Below are 7,166 nucleotides of genomic sequence, written 5' to 3'. Positions count from 1 at the left end.
GAAAGAGAAAGTATGATCTTCATTAGGGAGAAATAAAAGTGTTAAAAATTATAAATATATAAAATTTAATGATACTCCTATTAAAACATGAATAGCATTTTTATTTCCTTTTCCTTGAAAGCAAAAGTCTTCATTTCATATAGATGAAAAAATGCTCCAGAATACTAAAATTTACATAGACATTTATATAAGACTAAAGATGGATAATTTGCCTTAGCAGACATCAAAACACACTACAAAGCCACTCTAAACAAACCAATATAGATAAGCATAAGAATAGAAAACATTATCAGTGGAGGATCCAGAAATAAATGCCAGTAAATATAAGATTTTAAAATACAGTCTACGGCTACACCACCCTAAACAAGCCTGATCCCATCTGATCTTGGAAGCTAAGCAGGGTTGGGCCTGGTTAGTACTTGGATGGGAGACCACCTAAGAAGACCAGGTGCTATAGGCGTAAAAAATAAAAATAATAAAAATAAGGGATTGTAAACTGACAAGGTCCTTGCAATCTGTGAGGTCAACCAAGGGTTGCCTCACCTAAAAAATACATAAATGTTTTAAAATACAGTAAAATCATCTCTAGTCAATTCTCATCTCTAGTCAATGAGAAAACAATGACTTATTTAGAAAGTGGCCATGAACAAATGGCTACTACTGAATTAAAAGAATGTGGAGTTGAACTATTATATGATACCATATGAAAAATAAATTTACATAGATTAAAGACAAGAGGTTGAAGATCTTCACAACCCAAAAGAGGAACCTTATGTTTTAAAGGAAAAGTGTATGTGTGTATTCTATGTAAATATTAACTACAAACAACATACTATATAACTATAAACCATAAAACTATCTAAACATAACTAAAGGTAACATTTTAAGTTAACAGAGAAACCAAAGACTTGGAAATTATTTGCAATATTTCCAGATGACAAATAACGAGTTAATATCTATGCTATACAAAGAGCTCTTACAAACTGACAGAGAAACAATACCATGAGAAAATGAACAAAAGATACAAATAGGGAATTCACAGAAGAGCAAGTCCAAATTACCAATAAACATATGAAAAAATATGTTCAATTTCAATGGTAGTCAAAGAAATGCAAATTAAAGTAACAATAAGTCATAACTTTACACTCATGTCCCAGGCAAAAATTACGAAAAGAGTTAATGCCTATTGCTGGTGGGGATGATGGAATAGTTCTCTCACTTATTACTGGTACAAATGTAAAGTATTTTTGGAAAGCCATCCAGATGTATCTATTAAAATTAAAAATATATATACCCTTCAACCCAGAAACCCTACTCCTACAATTCTGCCCTACAGAAATAAAACCTTCAGTATCTGAAGACAGATGTTTAAGAATGTTTATTATTGCGTTCTTCAAAGAGAAGGAAAGTGCTGAAAATAACGTGTCCATCATTAGAGGAATATGTATTAAATAATAGTATGCTCACATCATGAAATATTATATTATACTATGGAGTCAAATAAATGAAGAATGATATTTAGAAAAATTGTTGAGATTAGGACTATTGTAGAATGAAAGATATAAGGAAACATAATATTATAATACCATGTTTTAATAAGCAAAACATTTTTTTAAAAAAACCCTACATGTACATGTGTGTATAGATATAAACACATAAGAATGAAAAATGTATGAGAAATATGCAACAGACTATTAACATGGGTTTATAATGTGAAAAGAGTCATTAGAGTAGACTGATGGAGTTGAGTCAGGCAGAGCTGTGGAGAGAGCGGGCAGAGCAAACCAACCTCAAAAGAAAAAAAAGACTACACTAACGACATTAATAAACCAATGTGTATGACATGACTCTATTTTCCTATGTGTGTCTGTGCGTGTATGTGTATGTGTGTGTGTTTATGTTGGAAAACAAAAAGGTAGCACTTCATCTAATTTACTTCTTGATGCTTCATCCCTGACATAGTATACTTTATGGCATGATATTACTTAGTCAACATAGAGACACAACAAACCCATCTACAGTCTTGTATATGTTATGCATGTTTTTGTGTTTGTTGGTATAAAGAGAAGCAAGTGGAAACCAGCACCTACCTCAAGCAGGATAAGATGAAAGGACAAAGGAAGGGAATATTGGTTGGGGAATGAGCACCTTTTATGGATGTATCTAGTAGCATGCCCTTATTGACTCTCAATTGTTAATATTCAAGAATTTTGCAAGACTGTTCTTAAACCTAGTGATTATTAAAAATTAATTATATAAGCTTATAACTAAATAATAGATTTAAAAGGTAAGAAGTAAACAATACTCATCACTTCTTAATTATTTTACTATTTTTACTATTGTCTATGCTTTGAGGCTAGTATCTGTACGATATAAATACTATATAATGGGGTGCAACTGCATATCTCTTCCCAATTCCAAGTTCAGTGATATCATATTGGTAGTTTGAAATCAGCCATAGAGGGAGCCTTTACACCACAGAAATTGGCAAGCACTATAAGCTAGGGCTTAATTTATGGTTTTGATGATTGTCTAGATTTTAAAAAGTGATAAAGAAAATGTTAATAATGCAAATTAAATTTAAAAGTGGGTGTGTCTGTAAGATGTTATATTGTGAATTGAAAAATTTGAGAAAATATTTGTTATCAAAAATTATTATTCAATTTAGCAAACATGTGCCTCATATCATTGATGAACAAGTGAAGCTCTGACATATTTTTATTGTTTCACTTTTATCTTATATAACATTAAAATGTTACTTTATTTCTTTGTTATCATAAATGAAAATATTAACAGTATTCATGTCAGAAGTGTCCTTATTAACTACAACCATAGGATGGCTAAAGATACAAGAGTTTGGCAAAAATCAGTGAAACCATTCTGTGAAAAATCACTTGGCCATATACATGTAATTCATAATAAAGAATATTATATATTGTACTGTTATTTGTAAATTATATACCGCACATCCTTTATATCAGTAACATATAAGTGTATGTATATGTGTATATATATATATACATATATACATTTTTTTTCCCGGAGAACTATTCGTCAGACATTTATGACCACACCATTGGTTATATCACTTGTTATAATAAGCATGCACATTTTGAAAAACATAAACAAAAAATATATATTAAATAATTAAATGCCACCTCCTCTGGGAATCCTTCCCTGTTCTCTCAGATTCCCCCTGCTCAGTGCAAACACAGTGTCCTTCAGGTATCCCTCAGTCAGTAGTAGTTGTCACACTGCCCTGCAGAGCCTCTGGTCCCTGTCAACCTTCCCCCACCAGCTAAGTCCCTTAGCGCAGGCCCTGTGTGGAATCTTTTCTCTCACACTGCCACCACACACAGAGTAGCTGCTCAGCACATGAATGAATCTATCAGTTGGAGAATCAGAATGAGGAGCACAGGGAAAAGGCTCAGACCAGATTCATATGAGGAAATGTGGACAGGGCTTCCTCAAAGTGTTTGCTTGGGACACCAAGAGATCAGCAGTAACTGAACCTCCTAAGACTTTTGACTGTAATTCCATAGCTGAGCTACCTTTATGGATTAATACCATCCACAAAATTCTCAGTTCTTGGATTGTGAATATGCACAGAAATGTTTGCATTCTCTTTGTTTCTTCTATCTGCTTTCTTTATTTAACTCTCATTTTCAGGGTCTAAAAGTTAATAGATAAATGGAGATATAATCTCATATTCTTGACAGGAAAAGATCCTGGCCCCTGGTAGGATTTTCTTATCTCTTTTTGATGGGTAAACTAAAAAGCTCAGTAAGAATGCTCATCTTGCCTTCTGAGAGTCTGGGTGCAGCAACCAATCCGGATAACCATGACAGGGAGTGAAGATAGGCTGAGAAATGCATTTTTAGAGGAAAAAAGTAAATGTCTTCATTTTTCTAAGCAAAAGCATTCCTTCAGTGTGGGGGTGCAGTATTGCATAGGGACTTTGGACATAGGGTTGTCAGACAGATCGGGCCTAAAATACTAGCCCTACTGCCAATTAGCCACTGGCCTTGGGCAGGGTGGTTGACCTCGGTGGATCTCAGCTTCCTCATATATAAAATAGGGATTGTAATAGTAGTATGCCATTCATTTGTTGTGAGGATTAAATATGGGCTGTGAAATGAAAGCATTTGTGCACGTAAAGATTTGTACAAAGATGTTCATAACAACTTTATGAGTAATAGTCAAATACTGGAAACAATCTAAAGATCCACCAACATGTGAATGGATAAACATATTGTATTATATTCATACAATGGAATGCCACTCTGCAACAAAGAGAGAATAAACTGTTGATATACATCACAACAAGGATGAATCTCTATATAATTACATTAAGTGAAAGAAGCCAAACCAAAAACAAATACATATTCTTTGATTTCATTTGCATAACATTCTAGAAAATTCAAAATTAGTGACTGAAAGAAATCTGTGGTTGTCTAGGGACAGATCTGGGGGCTGGGAGATAAAAGAATGAGGAAACAATTAGAACGGGGCCTAAGGAAACTTTTTGGAGTAGTGGATATGTTCATTATCTTGACTGTGGTGATGGTTTTATGTGTGTGTGTGTGTGTCTATGTGTGTGTGTGTGTTAAAACTTATCAAATTGTACATTTGAAATATATGCAGTTTATTAAATGTCAATTATACATCAATAAAGCCATTAAAAACTATATGGGATAAAATATTTAAAGTGCTTATAGCAGGTCAATAAGTGGTGGCTTTTATCATGAAAATGATGAAGATGAAGAAGCTGACAATATAATGACAACATTCTTGCTGCTGTCATTCCTGGGAGGGAATACTGCTTCTTGCTTATATCCTTAGAATGTCCACATTCCTTTCTCTTCCTCCATTAATCACTTTGACCAACTAATGACGAGCATGGTTCTCACCCTTCAGTGCCCCTGATAGTCATTCCTTCTCTGACTGCCGATACCTTCTGTAGCTCAAAACCTTTCTCTTCACTGTATAGCAACCTAGAGCCTTGACTTTGGGCTCAAGTAGACATATGTTGAAATTTTCTTTCATACTTCCTTGATCAAGCCTTAGGTTTCTAATCTGTAAATTGGGAATGGTAATTACAAGGATATTGTTGGCACACTCAGAGGAGATAGTGTGAGTAAAGCATTGAGATTCAGAGAATAAACATTCAATACATGGTAACTTGATGTCTTATATTCCATCTCATATTGGCTGAGCTATTCAAGGGCTACTCAATGACACCCTCTTCTTTTCCTGAGTTTCCAACAAATTGAGACATAAGATGAGCAAGTGACAGATAAAAGCTACCATAGCCCTTTTATTCCCAAACAAGCCTAAATTGGAAGATGTCATTTAAGATAAAAGCAAAACGTTTCCATAGTACTAAAAATCAAAATTTGACAGATATATCCATGTAATACAGTAATGGTAACACTGAACTTGGGTAGCCTCCCAACATAAAGCCACAGAAAGGGTATTCTGCACCTAGGAAAGAACAGAGGAATTATGCTTTCTGTGGGCAGCTCACTCGCAAGAAAAATAAATGTATTTCTGAGCTGAGAAAGTCAAGTACATTGTTCTTGAATTGTGTAGCACATCACTCTCTCCTCTCTCACCTTCCAATGGTGTGGAGGGAGCAAAAGGACAGAGAGAGTCCAGGGGTATCACATTAATGGAATTCCCTCCAAATGAAGAGAAATGTCAAGAGTAGGGAATAAACATTCCCCCCTTTAGAATACTATTTTCATTCAACATTCATGAGCAGAGGTACCAATTTCCGAACTATATTATTTCATAAGGGCTAAGCACATAGAAAAACTCAGTAAATGCTTCTGGCCATAAGTACCGAAATCATCATTTCAGAAGTCAACATGGGGAGAAAGAACTTCTCAGGGCAGCAGCCCTCTCCTTCAGAGTCACAGGAGCTTACCACATCTCAGATCAATTCACTACCCAGATTGAAACCACTGGCCCAACAGATCATGTAACTGTTATCCATGACTTCCGGATTAGTATTAAATAATACTGTGTCATCTTCCATATGGGATCCCTTCAAATGGCCAAAGAAAGTTATCTGTATCACCCCTCAGTCTTCCTGTCATGAGTTACACATTCTCTATTTTTTTAGTCTTTTCCCACATATGGTAGTTTCACAAAACTCTTAGCCTCTTAATTCTCTTTCATTGGACATATTCCAAACTTTCAGTGACCTTATTAGAATGTGTCAGCTTAAGACAAGAGCTACAGGAGCCATAAACCAATTAATCGCTAACTGAACAATCAGGCACCTTTAATGGCATAGCCTGTAGACAGAATTACATACATCCCCACAAAGGAATTAGAGCTTACTTGCGTGTTCTTAGCAGCACCCTCCCTATGTTCACTCCTATTGAATTTGTGGTCAAGAAAAGCTCTGAAGTATTTTCATGTCAATTGCTTGCAAGCCAAGATTTCCTAATCTTCTACTTGCACAGCCAATTTTGGGGGTTAGGACTCCACTTCTTTTCATCCTATTACAATGATCTTTTTCAAGAGGTAGCCAGTGTGAAGGGATCCAGACCACAGGCACACCTGGATAGAAGCTTTGCATATGATTCTCTGAGCTTCTGTTTTCTCAACTATAAAATAGATATGATACCCATGTCATGAGATTGCTGTGAGAAGAAAATGCAACCATGTGTAGAAATGCCTTAGCACAATACATGACACAAAGGGGCAAATAAATAAACATTAGCTTCCATTATTACTATATTAAATACACAAACACTATTATGAGAGGAAATAAAAAGTGTGATACTAGGTGAAGTCATGAATTGAGAGAAATTCATTTTAATCACTTTAGAAATTTTAAGAACTGTGTGTATAAAATCTTTGATATTGTACATTTTTAGTTATACTAACTACATTTTAGGGACCTATTATATACTCCAGTGTGCTTGTGAATTAAGAAATTTGCAGATATCTTAGAGAGATATTCCTTTCAAATGTCAAGGATCACTCATTGAGAAACAACCTACCTTCTTTGGAAAGCTCTATCATTAATTTATAATGCCTCACAATCACTGTCAGCAATTCTATGGTCAAATCTTTCAATGGCCTAGGATGTAATTCCTATGGGACTATAAATTTGGACTCCGTAGGGAGCTATATACTTTGGCCCTGAATTA

The 7,166-nt window shown here is 34.8% G+C and overlaps 1 pseudogene; it reads left to right on the top strand.

Moving 5' to 3' along the window:
• The first annotated feature begins 341 nt into the window (after window positions 1–341).
• LOC112474682 lies at window positions 342–460 on the top strand (annotated as a pseudogene).
• Window positions 461–7,166: the final 6,706 nt, after the last annotated feature.

The sequence above is a fragment of the Pteropus alecto genome, unplaced genomic scaffold, assembly GCF_000325575.1.
Source record: "Pteropus alecto unplaced genomic scaffold, ASM32557v1 scaffold7, whole genome shotgun sequence".
In the NCBI taxonomy this organism is placed as follows: domain Eukaryota; kingdom Metazoa; phylum Chordata; class Mammalia; order Chiroptera; family Pteropodidae; genus Pteropus; species Pteropus alecto.
This window is presented reverse-complemented; position numbering and strand designations above follow the sequence as displayed.